This window comes from Amblyomma maculatum, chromosome 3, assembly GCF_055883805.1.
Source record: "Amblyomma maculatum isolate TAMU_Amacu chromosome 3, ASM5588380v1, whole genome shotgun sequence".
Classification (NCBI taxonomy): domain Eukaryota; kingdom Metazoa; phylum Arthropoda; class Arachnida; order Ixodida; family Ixodidae; genus Amblyomma; species Amblyomma maculatum.
The window spans coordinates 80,733,241-80,751,754 of record NC_139346.1 but is presented as its reverse complement, the minus strand read 5'-3'; the positions used below and the strand labels follow the sequence as shown (position 1 = coordinate 80,751,754).

The window sequence follows — 18,514 nt, the reverse complement described above, 5'->3', positions numbered from 1 at the left end:
GTATGTTCTTCCAAGGCATAGACGCTGTCATGCAAACAAATTAGTCAAATGTTCAGTGCGTAGGAGCCCTCTAACCTTAAAAGGTAACGCAGCGGGTGTCACGTTTACTACTGCGTTGCGCAGATTGCCTCCATATTACAGGCAAACATCTGATAGCCTGGGCAGCCTGTTCATGCAGTGCATGAAGACTCGCTACTCGCGCCAAACGATATAGTGAGCAGAGAAAAATTACGAGGGATTTTAACGACTTAAGTAGTGAAAGGCGAAAGCCCGAGTGCCGCATACTGCTATACGCAACTGGCACAAATTCAAGTGATTATAGTTAGTCGTTATATAATTAACTAATTATTAAGAAGATAGTATACAATTTATTTTTATTAGTTACCTTTTAAATTACCTATGTATTCTTCAATTAGTAGAAACTAATTGGTCATTAATTTGTAATTATTCATCGATTTACATATGGCCATATAAGGCAAGTATTCGTGCATACTGTAATGGTGTTCATTGATTGGTCGAGACCTCTATGACGTCATCCGGCTTCGGGCAATCAGAGCCGCCGCAAAGCGGGACACACTTTGTCCACGACAGTATGAGCCAATAAAGACTTTCGCCTTGATAACAAATAAACGGCTTCCGTCGTTGCCTAATCAGAGCGCTTTTCTTAAAGTCTCACTTTCGAGGTATGGCGTAGAACATAGCTCCGAATCGGCACTGTCACACTTTTGTCGCCTAAAACAAAGTCAGATTTAGATGTGAAGAGTTATGTAATGATCGAGTTTACTAAACGAGGAATCAGTTAGAATGGGCGTGTGCACTGTGAAAGGAAATTGCTGAACAAGCACATAAGTGTATTAAAAAAAAACATATTGCGCGCCCTTGGGAGATTCCCCTCCCCCTTTACACACACACACACACACACAGAAAAAGAAACAATATAATTTTACTGCTTGAAGGGAAGTTAATGTAAGTTCAAACTAGCACTGAACTGCAGTTTTAAAACACAATATTCAAGATAACCTACAGCGCCGGAAAGGGCATTAGAAGTGAATTGCATCAACCTAAGTTATTTATCGCTACAAGAAAAAAGTAGCAAAAATACAATATTATCAACAACAGTAATGCCGAATGCCAATTTGAGTGGGCATTATAATCCTTTTTTTTTTTTTGTCTATAAATGAGCGTCAGCGTTCCTAACTTCCCCTGACCATCTTCTTTTTTTATTTTTTTCATCTGATTTTGTACTGATTCAACAGCAAGAACCATATCTGCAGCTAATTCACTTCAATACATGTAATAAAGAGCTTATATGCTGGTTGGTAACATATCATGAGCTCATTCAGAAGCCTTTGTGCTTGCCCGCCTCACCAAACAGCAGTTACGAAGCCGTTAGAGACATCACGTACATCAGTCCAGGCAGGAGCTTGACGTACCAGCCATTGTAAAGTCTGGAAGGCCTAGCTTATAGATGCCAATATCTATAGATCCTCTAATCTTTTTAAATGCTTATCTTTTAACTACGAGAAACAGCTTGAAGAACCGTGAAGAAGCGAGAAGTGAGAAGCGATAAGTTCAGCAAAACTGTGCGCCCCTTAGCGATCAGTGCCGAAATGGTGCAGCTAATATTCTAGAGCACTTTAGTGCAGCTGCAGCCGCTGCATGAAAGCAGACGACAGCTTGCGCGACGATGGCTTGCGTGTTGTGATAAACAGTGAAGCGACCCTATATCCACTTGTCAACGAGAACGGTGCCTGTGTTCGCTAAAGAAACGACAACGCGTACTTCAAACCACGTCTACCAGGTATACAAGCACTTGCATAATCGTGATCGAAGTTTGCGCTTCATATGTCAGCTGCCGCATAGTGCGCATACACATATATCGATCGAGGCGGGTTTGTGTCAACGCTTTATTGCGATATGCTGTTTGAAAATTGACGGCATATATGTTAATTGGAGCTGGTTGAAGGGAGTGGCAATATAATTCACAGATAGCCGACCACATACGGTCGGCTTTTGTACATATAAGACATCGCATATTCATGAATGAATGAATCCTATCGCCTGTGTATATGCCGCTCAGATCAACGGCACTAATGATCCCAAACATGAAAATTTTCAAGTAGCACATCACATTAAGAAAGTCTTGTGCAAATGCATATATGCACCTTTTGCGACAGCCGGCGATCGAAGCGCATATGGTCATGATTGAAATTTATAATCAGCATGCATCACACCGCATGCGTGTGTCTGCTAGCCGGTCGTGGTCTCCTGAGTACGCGTAGCCGATAACCTGGCGAACTCGATCGTGTTCTCGCTGACAAGTGCCGTTTATTACAAAGCACAGGCCGAAAGCATTGCGGCTGGATAATGTCAAAACTACTACTCGTTTGTAAGTAGCTGGTGCCCATGCCGCACCTGAACTATAAGTGCCTAGAATATATTGGCTAGTGTGCCGACCGAGGCCTGTCGGGTGGCACCATGAACGATGAATACCGGCGGCCGCCGCCAGGAGCGCTGCAAACTGGGTGGGTATAAGGTTGGTATAAGGGTGGGTACCAGCCGCGCTGTCTGCTGCCTACCGCGCTCTCGCATCTTCGGCAAGAGGGCTGCTTGCACTGCATTTCAGCTCTGATTAAGTCGCAACAGACCTCAGCTACAACTGAAGCCGCTGACTACAAGTTTCAGGGTGTGTGTTTTGTCTTGGACTGGAAGCGGCGGACATATTTAACGCTTCTTGCTTGCGAAAGCTTCTGCGAAGTTTGAGCATCTTAGTCCCGGACATCCCGTGCTCACAAAGGAAAACCCACAATTTCTATTCTAACAACAATTAAAGCATAGGCATTTATTGATATAAAATATATTTGTAATCTGTGGAACAAAGTGAAATGCTTAATTTTTATTGACATATGGTTCTTTCTGCGCACTGTACACTTGCTGACAAGTAAACACGTACGCGCAGTTTCATTTATATATTGTATATGCGAACAACACAGGAAACAAAGTCACGCAACACTCCTATTATGTATATGTAACAACAAACACGGGCACATATGTGGCAGAATTGCATGCAGAGCACAAACGAGGAACCTTTACTTACAGCGGCTAAGGTACATCGCGGCCTGTGATTGCACACAAGGTTTTGCCGAAGTCACCATCTTTTGAATGAAGAAGCTGACGAAGTTTTTTTTTTCTCAGACACACAATATGCACGAGACGCGGCCGGTTCATCGCGATGGAAGCTCGTTGCAAATGCCGCGCTTACGGTGAAACATGCGCCTAATATATAACTGCATCTATATGACATATATGTGTAGCGCAAAAGGACAATCGAGGGACACAGAAATTGTACACAACACAGGTGCTGTCTGTAGCGCCTGATTGTGTACACTCTTTGTGCTACACACTGTCATATGAAGCACCGTTACCGACTCGCCCAAGTTTCCATCCTTGTGAATATAACTGCATGCTCTAAAACTGTTTTTCGCCAACAAAAGCAGTTGCCGTTTACCTTCCGTCATTTCTATCGATGCTTCGTTCCCATTGTACAGAATGCGTACTTACGTAGCATCAGATAGCGCAGTAATACGTACGCTCCTTGTTTTAGCGGTAGCCCCGTTTGCCAAAAAAGCAAGTATTCTCTGTGCACCACCGCTTTCTCTTTGGCATTTTTCTCTGCAGTTTCGTGAGAGGCACTGGGGAAACAACAATCGGGAACCGCGCTTCACCACTGGCGACACAGTAAAAAAAGAAGGGATACACGCGAGCACAGAACGCGCGCACAAAACGCGAAAAAAAAAAACAAAAAAAAAAACGATGCAATCGTCGCCGAGCAGGTAGAAGTGCGGAACGACTCGCATGAGCAAACACCTACACCGTAAATAAACTGCTGCACCTTCGTGAAAGCAAAAGACGCGCAGAAGCATGTTTAACACGCACGCACAACACCAACAGATTGCCGTATTCTGAAGCGAGAAAACTGCATCGTCTGCTCAGGTGGTACGATGATGATGATGATGCGTTGTGGCTGCACCCTTTGTATCGGGTGGGCTCAGTAATGTGCCCTAGCCGGGTGAAATAGAAAAACTGAGAGAGAGAGAAATGAGAAGGGATAGGGTAAAGCTGCTATGAACACCGTCAGCGTCTAGTTATTGTCCACCACATACGAAGCCGGGCTTTCGTCGTCCGGATGGCGCCACTGTGCTGTCCGCGTTCGGCCGATTCAAAACCCAGTGCGCGCGGTAGCGTGGTGTCCTCTGCCGGCTGGGGCAATAGTTTCGCGCAACGGAGAATGATGTGCTCCGCCGTCTCGTCCGCGCTCCCACACAGGGTTGCCAGATTTGGCTACTTTACGCCAAATTGGCTGCTTTCTGAGCCGCCTGGCGACAAAAATTTTGGGTTGGCTACTTGGCTACTTTCTGGCTACTTTGAAAAATTTTCGCCTATTGCAACGAGCCCGTTTGCGCGCTGTTCAGGATGCTCATTTTTATAGATAGACAGATAGCAAATAACGGTAGCGCTGCAATACAACCAACTGTGCATGGTAACGGCTGTCCCCATCCAGTTTCAAAGGGGACGCTCTTAACATCCATCCACTAAAACCCCTTGATAATTTGAAAGTAGCGACACTCTCCCCCGCGCCGCGCTTTCCTCCTCAATTCTCTTAGCGCGGGGCGGCTGCGAGCTCTGCGCACGACACGCTTTTTCTACCTGGTACCCGCCGGCCGGCCGCAGCAGTCAGTGAAGCGCGCGTTTTTGGTCCAAGTCTGCGCTCCAGGATCTAGTACTGCCTCTGACTTTGTCCGTTTGTTTTTTTTTTTTTGTTGTTGTTGCTTTTTTTTAGCGTGAACTCTGTCACCGCGGTAAAACTTCGCAAAACGAGAAAACGACCCCCCAGGCTGGTGCTTTGAACTTTAAGATCAGAGAAAGTCAAAGCGGCTGCTTAGTCAATTTCGCTTTCTTTTTTTTTTTTTCGCAAAACGAGAAAACGACCCAGGCTGGTCCTTTGAACTTTAAGATCAGAGAAAGTCAAAGCGGCCGCTTAGTCTATTTCGCTACTTTCAAGCTATCTTGGCTAAGCATAGTATATGTCACGTAATAAACCTTTAGTTTGGATCATTGGTAAATATACACTTACTTTGACCAACTACGGGCCAAATTAAATGATATTTAGTAAACCGCACTTGAAACCCAAATTTGCACTGCAGCATCGAGTCATATACCGTTGGAAAGCTTAGGCCAAGTGTAATGACACTGTGGTAGTTAGCGATCCTCATTAATCTGCGTTAAATATTTATTTTGTATAAAACCTAACTTTGAGCTAGACGATCAAGTCATACCATTGAAAAGCTTAGGATGAATCTAAATGCTCTGAATTGGCGATCCATATTAGCGTTAGTGAGCTATATGCAATCAAAACCGTATACCTTTCATATACCGAGTCATAGACCTTTCGAAATCTTAGGTTGAATGCAAATGAGTTGTGCTAGTTATCGAACCGAATTAATTAGTGTTAATTATTTAACTGCACTTAAAGCCAAATTTTTGCATTACAGATGGCCAACAAAGGGCAAGTGTAAACGCATTATGCTAGCTAGCCAAACTTAGATAAACATCACAACAGAGCTAACACACTAACTAGGCTTACCACGAACTGCTTCGAAATGTTTTTCTTTGCCCGTGCATATTTGCGTGCAGTAGGTCTTATTTAGCGTGCACCCGCTGACAATAAATTAGTCATGAGTGCATCTTCCGTCCATGGGTTTGTCGCATCAGTGTGAAAGTGGCTTTTGCACTCTAGTTTGTTCAGTGAATAAAACAGTTGCGCACTTTCAATGCGATCAAGCAGCGCGGACAACATTCTGACCGCAATTCGCCGAACATTATTAGGCACTGGTGTCAAGAAAGCTTACGAATATACTTGGTATACCTATGAAAGAATGATTTCTATATCTCTAGGCAAGGTAAACGCCTCCCGATAATGTAATATTATACTTGAGAAACCGAAGGTTCCCGTCCAACGCCTAGTAGTCATGATCAAAAAGAAGTGTGTGTAAACATGTGAACACCCCCTGCACATTGGCCGTATCCTTGATAATCCCAAACCATGATTGAGAAGGTCAACTCAACTACTTACGGCAGGCCTGAACATCGCACCTGAGTGGTTGCAGTTTCGTTTCGTCATGTTCTCCTTTTGTAGTCATTGTTTGAGACGTCCAACTCCACTAACATTTTATACTTACATTTTCGTGGACATAATTTTATGCATTTTATACTGTTTCTATAATCATCACAGAGAAGTTTCTGATAACATGTGTGTTTATCTGGTCAGTTTAGTTTTATGTCTATTTATATAATATCGCAATATTATATAATGTTTATATAATACGCAGCCAGTTCTTTTTTTTTTCGGAAAACTTTTCTATGGGATTTAGTTGCTATAAGACGCAACTGGCATTTGTTTCTTCACGAGCGTTGGAATAAAACGACTATTAAACGAATGTTTTTGGTTGTCTTTTTGCAGTGAGCGCTCTATTTACTGCCCCATGCATGGCCCCATGGTACCCATGGCTCCTTTTTGGCTACTTTTTCCATTTTTGTGGCGACTTTTCGTTTTTTGGGCCTGGCAACCCTGCTCCCACATGCCCTGCAAATCGCCGCCTGCGCTTCTGGGGAGGTGTCAAAGTGACGGCGGTAGGTCAAAGTGCGGAGTGCCCCCGCCCGTGCCTCGAACAGGAGCGTGCTACCGACGCTGTTGTCGTAGAGCGGCTCCGTTGATATTGCTGCTTTGTGCTCTAGGTACAGCGTTAGTGTCGTCTTCTTCTGTGCTGAGGCATTCCACATGGTGGTCTCCGCTTGGCGTACTTGCGTCCGTACGGCAGTTTTGTACTCAGCGGCCTCCGCTGTACCGTTCGACCAGAAGCCGTATTTCCGGCGCAGGGACTGTACACGGGTACACCATCGCGTGCGGATGCCCTTTAGGTGTACATAGCGGAACACCTTCCGTGCCCAGCGGATGTCCTTCATGGTGCGTAGGCGCGCCTCATATGAGATTTTGCTGTGAGCTTCGCGGGCTTCAAAGGTCGACCATCCCATGTCGCCCTGGATCGCCTCAACAGCAACTCGACCGTGACAGCCAAGCGCTATCCGGCCCACTTCGCCCTCCCGACTAGCAGCGCCCTCTGCCGCTGATTGGCTTTCATTGCAAACAGCGCCATCCTCGCCCATAGGGAAGCGCGGGCGCTCGTCACACTAGCCAGTATATTCTAGGCACTGTACCTGAACGGCTGGAACTGGCGCTGCACGCATGCAGCACTGCCTTGGCCACGGCCGCTCAATGGAGGCGCACTTGGTGCGGCCCGTCGCGTCGCGCCTCAATAGCGCGTATTGGGAGAAGTTACAGTTTCCGCCGTCATTCTCCGCGGGGGCGCCACCACTCCAGGACAAGGCGCCGCCGGCACGGACGAGCAGACGACGCGGAAGGAGCGCGCTGGCTGGGTTGGTGCGTGTTATCGTTTTGACTACTCAGCATAACCGCGTGGTTCTGATAGTTCTGCATGCGTGTCATCGGTGCCTGTGTCAACAGCGTCCTAAGCGTATGCAGCACCATGCCAGACAACTGCTGTGTGCCGCTGTGCACCACGAAAGCAAGAAAAGATCGGTTATCATGAGTTCCCATGGGATTCACAACGTACGTCGAGCAGCATGGCTGAAAAACATATCTCGGGAGGACTAGGACGGAAAAGGAAGCCGGTGGGAGCCGAGTGACAAGTCACGGGTATACTGACTGCACTTCACAGATGACGATTACAGGAAGAACATAAAACTGAAGATCCTGCTTCCTTCACCCAGACGGCCACTGACGTCCGACGGACAGCCGAACTCGGCCGCAACTCGGCGGCCGATTTCGGACGTCCGCCGGAATTCCGGCGTACATACGAAAGCGGATGGTCGAATCCGTTCGCCCAGCGGACAGCCGCCGTACGTCCGCCACTGGATTTGCTTTTACACAGCTATGATATAGTTTGTAGTCGTCGTGCTCGTCTGAACTGCGTATAAATCAGTAATGCCGTCAAGTCTGCATTATATGACGCCAGAGCGAATCGATGCGATAGAAAGCGTTTCCATTAAACAGTTTTTTTTTTATTTTCCGCGTGTTTCATCGTTGAATTCTTCTATCAAAAATTTTTGATTAAAAGTTAAATGACCATTAAACATTTTTCTATCATGATGCTTCGGTGAAATTTTAATCAGTGGCTGGACAGACGCAGCAAGCAGCAAGCTCAAAAAGAACGAAACCGAACCTATCCTCAAAAAAATCTGAAATGAGCCAATCCAATCCACCTGACAAGTTGAAGTTTAGTCTCGGAAGATGGCTTCACGTTTCAGTGTTCTGCATTTTCTGCGCAGTTACAAATACCTACGGCTGTAATGCTCTGCTAGCATTGTTTTTTGCTGTGCCTTGGTGCGGCTGGCACACTTTGTTCACCCGCCGATTCCAAAGTAAGTATTTCACCGAACTTTTGTTTCTTTAGTGGAACTTTTCGATGCACCGATAGTGGTGAGCTTTTGGGCAGCCGAACGGTCGAGTGTTTTAGGCGATACTGACAGGATGGCTCCGCGCCGACTAACTAAAGTGCAGCCTCAAGTCTGAGGGCCATCTTTCTCGGCATTACTGGACGCTGCGCCAGTAAGCCGCGCAACTTCTCAGTTCAGTTCAGTTCAGGCGTTCAGTCGTGTCCGACTCTTCGTGACCCTATGGACCATGTCACGCCACGCTTTCCGGTCTCTCACTATCTTCTTAACATCACATAGCTTCATCTGCAATGCCTCGAGAATGCCATCTAACCATCGCGTTCGCTGCCTACCCCTTCTCCGGCGACCCTCAACCTTTCCCAACATCAAATCTATCTCCAGCGACTCCTCTCTTCTCATCAGATGACCAAAGTAGCTGAGCTTTAACTTTAGAATTTGACCCTCCAATGAGCAGTCAGGGTTTATGGTCGACAATATCGACTGATTTGATCTTCTGGCAGTCCAAGGAACTCTTAAGAGTCTTCGCCAGCTCCAGAAGCTCCGTAAACCCCGCTGCGCGCCCCTCCTCCGCAGTGGGCCCAAACCCAGTTTCGAACCTCGCAGCCTGAAAAGGTGGTTCTGTTTGTCTTGCAAAGGTACTTCCTTTGACCCTCACCTGAAGTGCACCCTTAGAGCCTCAGCTGCAGCAGTCCTAAAAAAACAAAACGAACCCGTGGTTAGAGCGCCCGTCTCGGCTGCGGGAGGTGGTTAATTCGAAACCCACCGCCGGACACCCACCGGTAAAAATGGGTACAAGCGTCCCCCGGCCTGGCGCTCGGCTTTTCCAGGTGTGTGCGTATGGGAGAAGCTCCGTAAACCCCGCTGCGCGCCCCTCCTCCGCAGTGGGCCCAAACCCAGTTTCGAACCTCGCAGCCTGCGAAGGTGGTTCTGTTTGTCTTGCAAAGGTACTTCCTTTGACCCTCACCTGAAGTGCTCCCTTAAAGCCTCAGCTAATGGGTACAAGCGTCCCCCGGCCTGGCGCTCGGCTTTTCCAGGGGTGTGCGTTTGGGAGAAGCTCCGTAAACCCCGCTGCGCGCCCCTCCTCCGCAGTGGGCCCAAACCCAGTTTCGAACCTCGCAGCCTGCGAAGGTGGTTCTGTTTGTCTTGCAAAGGTACTTCCTTTGACCCTCACCTGAAGTGCTCCCTTAGAGCCTCAGCTGCAGCAGTCCTAAAAAAAAAAAAAAAAAAAAAAAAAAAAGGGCCACATAATGGGCTGTTGCCGCGCAAGGCAGACTTATTGTTGTCCGATGGCGGAACGAATCACTGCCACATCGGCGCAACTATTTGGGCCGTGACCCTTTTTCCCAAGCATTTCACCCCAGAAGAGCCGAGCACCAGGCCGGGGGAGGTGGGTTCGAAACCCGCCGCCGGACACCCACCGGTAAAATTGGGTACAAGCGTCCCCCGGCCCGGCGCCCGGCTCTTTCAGGGGTGTGCGTTTGGGAGAGGCTCTGCTAACCCTGCTGTGCTCCCTCGGGGGCTTAGTTTCGAACAACCATGGTCTGCAAAGGCCGTGCTGAAAAAAAAAAAAAAAAAAGGGCCACATACTGGGCTTTTGCCGCGCGAAGCGGGCTTATTGTTGTCCGATGGCGGAATTGATCACTGCCACATCGGCGCAACTATTTAGGCCGTGACACCTTTTCCCAAGCATTTCACCCCAGAAGAGCCGAGCACCAGGCCGGGGGAAAGCTTGTACCCATTGAAAAACCGGTGGGTAACCGGCGGCACCAGGGATCGAACCCGGTACCTCCCGAATGCGAGGCGGATGCTCTACCACAAGGCGGATGCTCTACCCCGCAGTCGTGGCCTAGTGGTTAGGGCGCCCGTCTCGGCTGCGGGAGGTGGTTCGTTCGAAACCCGCCGCCGGACACCCACCGGTAAAAATGGGTACAAGCGTCCCCCGGCCTGGCGCCCGGCTCTCACAGGGGTGTGCGCTTGGAAGAGGCTCCGCAAACCCCGCTGCGCTCCCTCTGGGGCAAAATAGTTTCGAACACTTCAGCCTGCAAAGGTGGTTCGAGTTACCGTGTTTCATGGGGTTCAAAACTGAAAACGAGTCGTGTCCTGCACACGCGAAAACTCAGAAAATGCCTTGTTTCAAGTGCGAAACGCTTTAAGCCAGCGTGTCTAAAGACGTAAAGGTTCACTGTCACTGATGAAGTTCACTTCTCAGAGAGGTGGTCAGTTCGAAACCCACCGCCGGACACCCACCGGTAAAAATGGGTACAAGCGTCCCCCGGCCTGGTGCTCGGCTTTTACAGGGGTGTGCGTTTGGGAGAAGCTCCGTAAACCCCGCTGCGCGCCCCTCCTCCGCAGTGGGCCCAAACCCAGTTTCGAACCTCGCAGCCTGAAAAGGTGGTTCTGTTTGTCTTGCAAAGGTACTTCCTTTGACCCTCACCTGAAGTGCTCCCTTAGAGCCTCAGCTGCAGCAGTCCTAAAAAAACAAAACGAAAAAAAAAAAAAAAGGGCCACATAATGGGCTGTTGCCACCCCGATGCTCTACCACAAGGCCACCGAAGCGGTGGCCTTGTGGTAGAGCATCCGCCTCGCATTCGGGAGGTACCGGGTTCGATCCCTGGTGCCGCCGGTTACCCACCGGTTTTTCAATGGGTACAAGCTTTCCCCCGGCCTGGTGCTCGGCTCTTCTGGGGTGAAATGCTTGGGAAAAGGTGTCACGGCCTAAATAGTTGCGCCGATGTGGCAGTGATTCGTTCCGCCATCGGACAACAATAAGTCCGCCTCTCGCGGCAAAAGCCCATTATGTGGCCCTCTTTTTTTTTTTTTTTTTTTTTTTTAAGACTGCTGCAGCTGAGGCTCTAAGGGAGCACTTCAGGTGAGGGTCAAAGGAAGTACCTTTGCAAGACAAACAGAACCACCTTCGCAGGCTGCGAGGTTCGAAACTGGGTTTGGGCCCACTGCGGAGGAGGGGCGCGCAGCGGGGTTTACGGAGCTTCTCCCAAACGCACACCCCTGGAAAAGCCGAGCGCCAGGCCGGGGGACGCTTGTACCCATTTTTACCGGTGGGTGTCCGGCGGTGGGTTTCGAACTGACCACCTCCCGCAGCCGAGACGGGCGCTCTAACCACTAGGCCACGGGTTTACGGAGCTTCTCCCAAACGCACACCCCTGGAAAAGCCGAGCGCCAGGCCGGGGGACGCTTGTACCCATTTTTACCGGTGGGTGTCCGGCGGTGGGTTTCGAACTAACCACCTCCCGCAGCCGCAACTTCTCTGTCTCTGATAAAGGAGTGCCTGCCCGAGCTTTAAAAGAGTTAATTTGTTAACCATGCGCAACGTGCTGAGTTGTAAAAACTATACGAGAAAACTTTTGCACTCCTCGAGCCTATCGTGCGACATGTCTACACTTGTGAAAACGTCGCGAGTTTTTTTTTTTTCTCTTTTTCTTTCTTTCTTTTTTTTTTTTTTTTTTTAATGGACAGCCGCTGATCTTTCTCTCTCGAGCTTTACGGCAACTACAGTTTCTAGAAGGAACGGCTGTAGCTACTAAATAACTAAAGGTTTAGTACTCTCCTTCAGCTTTGACAAACCAGGACAGCACCTTGCGCATGTTGGTTATGCATGTGGGACCGAACCGCGCAGAACCGGACAAGGAGATGAGAGAAAAAAAAAAGTCAGCACTTGTCTTTTTCTTGACCTGTTGTTCTGCGCGGTTCTGGCAGGAATTTGACATACCGCCGCCGCGATACATTAGAGCTGTGAGCTCTGGTGCCTGCAACGCCTTCTTTTATGCAAAACAGGCATACTGGGAGGCCATGCAAGCCGCGGGCTCAAAAAAAAAAAAAAACGAGTTGAGCAAAAGTGAGATGAAAACAAAATTGTTGTTGCTTTGTCCTTACAGATATTCAAAGGCTCCTCAGAACTTCATTGCATTATTGACAGCGAGATAATGCCAAAGCTACACTAGAGCCATGCAGCACCTTATAGTGCATGATACTGAGCTTATGTCTCGCACTGAAAGCTCTTACCATGTTTTTAGATTATCATATTAAAGTAGCTTTAAACCCATGCTTGTTAATACAGTGATAGCCATAAATTGAATCTAGGGCATCACACATACAAGGCTTCTGATAACCGCTGGTCACATGATGTGGGCTATAGCAGAAACCTGTACCTGGTCATCTTACAAGCATTTGTGCAATTGATGCTTTTAATGTGTTGTAAAAGTTTTTGTGTTCTGTTTCTGTATGGGAATGCTTTCCTTATTTAAGGCTAACATTTGGCTTGCTACAGCAAAACCTCTACCTAGTCATCCTAAAAACAGCACCGCAGTTGGTGCTTTTAGTGTGTTGTAAAAGTATTTGTGTTCTGCTTCTGTATGGCAATGCTTTTCTCGTTGAAGACTAGCATGAGGCTTCCAAAAATTTTTCAGATGCCATTTGCTGTAGCCGATTTCGTAAGCCAACAGGAAGCAGCACTTTGAACATGGAAAACTGTCATCCACGGGGGAAAAACAGCAACATCCCTTTGCATTCTCATTTCTTTGGTATGGCTAAAAGTGAGTATTGTATCATTATCTATATTATTAATATTGAATCATGATTGTCAGTGCTGAAGTTGTTTGAGCGTGATGATTTTAAACACACAGGACATCCCTTCGACATTAAGGTTTTAGCTTGTTTACATGTAGGATGTAGAACTGGTTTCAACAAACTTTATGCAGCAAATTCTTTTTACATTGTCCACCATGTTACTTTTTGTCATTGTCCGTTGAAGTAAATAACCAGTATTTTACGTTTACACAGTCGTCCACTCTTAGCTTGAATGGGAATGTGTGGCATGCAGTTTGCAAAATAGCAATGCATCCGTCACAGCCATGCATCAAGGCTAAAGGGCTTGTGCGTAGAGGGACTAGCTGCTCCAGCTTCACGTCATCTGCCTCTTTGCTCCGGTGTGCAGACGTGCATTGAGGCAAAGTGGTTTATGTGTAGAGAAACCAGGAGCTTCTTTGTCACATCTGGCTGTTTGTTACGGTGTGCAGATGCACATCGAGGCAAAATGGCTGATGTGTAGAGGGACCAGGAGCTGCTGCTTAACGTTCTTCGCCTCTTTACTACAGTGCACAGCCGTGCATTGATGCTAAGTGGCTTGTGTATGGAGGGCCCAGGAGCTGCAGCTTCACGTCTGCCTCTTCGCTCAGGTACGCAGGTGCATATTGAGGCAAAATGGCTTATGCATAGAGGGACCCGGAGCTGCTGTGTGGCGTAGTCTGTATATTTGCTATGGTGCGTATTGAAGTACAGTGGGGGGGCTCATGTGTAAAGGTACCATGAGCTGCTGCGTCATGTCGTCTGCCTCTTTACTATGGTACGCAGGCATGCATCAAGGCAAAGTGGCTTATGCATAGAAGGACCAGGAACTGTTGCTTCACATCTGCTATGATGCGCAGCTGCGTATTGTGGGTGGTGGTGGAAAACATTGCCATCAGATACAAATACAGGAGGTTACTCACTAGCTGACCCTGAGGGGGCCTGTCCTGACAAAAACAAGGGGTCCCTAGTTTGGGACCCCAGTGGTGGTAGAGGGACTAGAGGCTGGTACTTCACGCTGTCTGCCTCTTCGCTACGGTGTGCAGCTGCGATGGATGCAGTGGCATCTCAAAAAGTGCATGCCACGCACTCGCATGTTCAGCCTGAGGGGATGACTGTGTACCTGCTATAGCTTTGTTATTCATAGAATAAACCTAGGCCAAGTTGGATAAATTATAGCTCACCTCATATGTGGTCAGCAAAGAAAAGCCACTCCAGAAAATCTGATGCATTTACTGTCATAGGATTCTTATTCATATACATGCTACTGACAAGTCAGATTCTTCACCCTCAGAAATGCCAGAAAAATAACCAAGGGTGCATCTGCAATAGTCTAGCTTGCTCTTTCTCTGCAGACTTGAGTCAGATGTGTGTTCCATTGCTGTGGGTGGGACAGGTGTGAATCTTTGATTTTAAGCTTGCAACAAGTATGTTATTGTAGTTTAAAGGCAAAATGGTACTAATAATCGTAGCCCCCCGTGGCCTTTATCCCCTTTTAATAGTGTTGCTAGACACTGAATTATTAGTTTACTCTGCACTGTTTCTGTCTAGTTAATGTGCGGAGATGTACATATATTTATATGACTTGGAGTTGTCGACTTTGCACTTAGAAACATTGTAGTGTTATCTGATGTGTTGCTTTCATTTCTTTAACGATTTCTGTAAGGGATCGGTGGGTATGCTAGGCACCATTATTAGTCTGCTCTTTTTGGGTCACCTGTTCAATGCCCAGCAGCGGCCGTCTCCCACTTTCCCTCGGACAGGAGGCGGAGAGACGCGCACAGAGAGGCAGCTACAGCAGCTACAGTGCTTAACGGAAACGTAGGCAGAGAGGGAAAGAAGTCCCCTCTTCCGAGGACTTTGCTGTCGCACTCGAAGACACGGGGACAGGCAGTTTGTTCTCATTGCTGTGTCATGTAGGGGGCTCATTTTTATTTAAGGAGCTTTACGAACAGTATACAACTAAGGGGTCCTTAGTACTAAGCGTACTAAGGGGTCCTTAGTACGCTGACTGGACCCATCACCCGGAGGCAGCACAGCTTTGAAACGAGCACCTCTTTTGGAAGAACTGCTTATCGTTCAAAGAAAAAACACTGTCAGGTTGAAGGGTGTAAGGCCCGCTTCCTTGTTGGGGAGCCCATAAAAGTGACAATTATTCAGTGCAGGCGCGCTGAGTGGGGTCTCGTTGAGGATTCCAACCCTGGATGTCAACAATGGTGGGAGATGGCGGCGTTGAAAAAGGGCAAGTGTGTAACAGTGATGGTATGATGCGGAGCGGGAGGATGTGGGTTGGCTCTTCTGATGTGGTCCGCAATGGTGCTGACTCGGACGCCAATAATTTCAATAATTGCCCTGTAAAAGGAGCCGCCAAGGATGCAAGCTTTGGGCAATGGTTGCGCACGTGGGACACCGTTTTGATGGGTTCTAATTTTTTTTTTTTTTTCCTAGGGGAGAGAGTTTGGCATGTGACCTAGTGAGCCAATCATTTCGAGGTCCATTCTCTAAATTCTGTTTGTTGTGAAACGAATTTGTTGTCCCTTTTGCATTGCTTGTATTAGGGAGAGGGTGAAGAACTTATGAAAGTGGAAAGACATGCCAAAATGTTTGTTAGCCAGTCATGTGTGAGTTCGTTGTCATTGGGGATGAGAAATGTGGGCGGAGTCCCGAAGTTAATGAAACGGCCCCGCGGCCTGGAGAACTCGTTCTGAGCTAAATTTTGATCTCTTTCCTCTTCGGCATAGATCATGGTCATTGTTTCACCTGTTGTAAATACCTACATTCATGTATAAAATTTTCAGTTCATCTTCCTCGCCGTGTGCAAGTTGTTGTGGCCAGATGCAGTAAATTCACTATTTTTATTTCTATATAACGTGCCTTTCTGAAGATGGTGAGCTCTTTTGTCCAATCCTGTAAGAAAGCAGCAAAGCGCTCCCAAATCTTGCACAAAACTGTGTGATATCTTTAATACTAACTGCGGCTTGGTGTCACTCAAAACATGTAGTTGAGGTAGATTTCTTCCCCCCCCCCCCCCCTCTTTTTGTTCGTTCAAATGAGGACCAGCGGACACTAACTCTTGCTTTTGTAATGCCCTAGGCCCCGCCTTAAGGCAGTACTCCAATGTCAATACCATTTTTATAGCTATGGCTGTCCAACAGCACTAATGTCTTTTATACACTTCTTTTACTAATCTCTTACCCAAGTGGTGGCTTATACTGCTGGGGTGAAAGTCTCTGGACAGTATGTGTAGATTTTGGACTAGAATCGCGATGTAAACGAGTTGTGACCTTATTTCTCTTGCACACATGAAAGAACTAATGTTCAACTTTCACATCGACAAGTATGGTCCGAGTTTCCTGGTCGATGTGAAAGTTATGTGCTTTGATTGCAGTTTGTGTAGTCCACACACTTGTCCCCGATATTACATAGGGGCAAATTAGGCGCCTTTACAGGGGCAGTTTCTTTGGCGCCCACTACCTTCCCCATAAATAAGCTACAGTGTTTCTTGTGAACAGCTGGCTGCATTTATAAATACCATTATTTTTTTTTGTAATTTGTTGTGCGTAGTTGAGAAATCCATGACATACATGCACAGCTGGTTGCCAGAATTGTGCAGCCATATTTCAGTAACTAACATCCATGCTGCATGCTGCCGGTAATACATCAGGAGCTTGTGGTTGTCAGTTTTTTGTGTTTTGTGTGACTATAAGCCTTGCTATTGTAATGTCACATATAGCGCTGTGGGTAAACAAATAACTTTACTTTTAACTCTTGTAGAAGCATGAACACTGCGCAATCACTGCGGCGGGCTATGCTTCCACATTGGGCTTTAGCCACATGTCAAATGTCTATCTTTATTCTGCTGCAGCAGCTTGCATGTTATCAGATAAGTTACTTCGTCGCAGCTGCTCTAAGGAGACGCTTTCTAGACGCTTGTAGCCTAGATGTTGATGTCGATATACCCCCGACACGCCCAGGGAATGTCTTCGGTAGAGGGCACATGGAAACCAGCGAAATGTGCAGTTTATAGAACAAAAAGGTAACAATTTTAAATGATGTTATTATTGATCACTTCTTTTCAGAGCAGGAACAATGACTTTAGAAATCTGCCTGTTAAACCGCTCAAAATGCAGGTTTCTGCCGCCAATGCGTACCTGTGTAATACTGCAATGCTCTGGCTGTGCTTTATGTTCATATACAGCATCCTTTATGCTTAGTTTCTCTGCATGTGCACTCCATGTCTTGGGCATTGCTGAGGGCGCATAGCAGCAAGCATAACATGCCATGTTTGGTCAGAGTGGCATGTTCAAAAAGACGACATAAAAGCATTAAAATACTGAATGCCAGGTTCTGGTCAAACGACGTTTGTATCTTTTGTTATTCTGCATGGGTTTTGCTGCAGTTATATGACCTTTCTATATAGTATGTGACAGTTCTGAATGGAGATGCATGCGTACAGTGCCACCTGGAAAAAGCAATTGAGAGAAACTGGCAGTTGCCCTTGGAGATGTGTAATCAAAGTTCAGCACAGATAACTTGAATTTCATTTCCCCTTCTATTGCAGGAGGAGCCCAGCCTGCTCTTTCCATCTTAGGCCTGAAAGACCAGCAACAGCTGATCGAGCAAATGCACAGGATAGTAACTGCTCCTGGAATCCCGGCCTGCGGAGGCCGCCCACAGAGAACTCGATCATCTCCTCGCTAATTCCGAAACATTAGGTTTCAATAAATACCTTTTCCTCCACCACCTCCCCAAGGGAAGAGCTGTCACGGCCAAGGATAATTAAAAAAAAATTATTCAAGCAGATTCTTAATACTCCAGTTGGCCTGCATTTTACCATGCCATTCCTTAACATCGATATTTGTTTAGTGTAGACTATTTATGCATGCAGTTTTTGCAATAAAGCCAAAAAATGCTTTTTTTTTACAACCTCGCATGCTGGTATGCCTATGCACTTAGCATGTTTTCAGGAATGGTGCATTTGTGTAAAGCTCAGCTAGCATATGTGCCTCTTTGATGGAAGTTTTAATTGCACACTACTGTTCAGTGCTTTGTGTGTGAAAGTAAAGCAGACAACAGGAAACTTGAACCTGTTGCATATTCTATTGTCTGCTTTACTCTCACGACAAAGGCATTGAGCACTAGTATGTGACTGAAATTTCCATGGCACATGCTTGCTGAGCTTTACACAAATGTTATTGGCAAGTTTTTACACCAATAGCGGGCCCTGCAAGCATGTTCCGGGAAACGTCCGAATGTCCGCCTCCGGCTGCCCGTCGGACGTCCGTGGGACGCGATCCGGATCCACGAACGATAGTCCGACGGACGTCCGCTGTACGTATATCGAACATAACCGGACTTCCGTCGGATGTCCGAAGGTCCGAAAAAGGACGTCCGTCGGTCG

General features: G+C 47.2%; 1 long non-coding RNA gene across 1 annotated transcript; it reads left to right on the top strand.

Moving 5' to 3' along the window:
- The first annotated feature begins 8,435 nt into the window (after window positions 1–8,435).
- On the top strand, window positions 8,436–18,013 carry LOC146195074 (uncharacterized). The gene is made up of 3 exons (XR_014705952.1): window positions 8,436–8,499; window positions 12,957–13,082; window positions 17,675–18,013. It is a non-coding gene; the product is annotated as an uncharacterized LOC146195074 (long non-coding RNA).
- The last annotated feature ends 501 nt before the right edge of the window (window positions 18,014–18,514 follow it).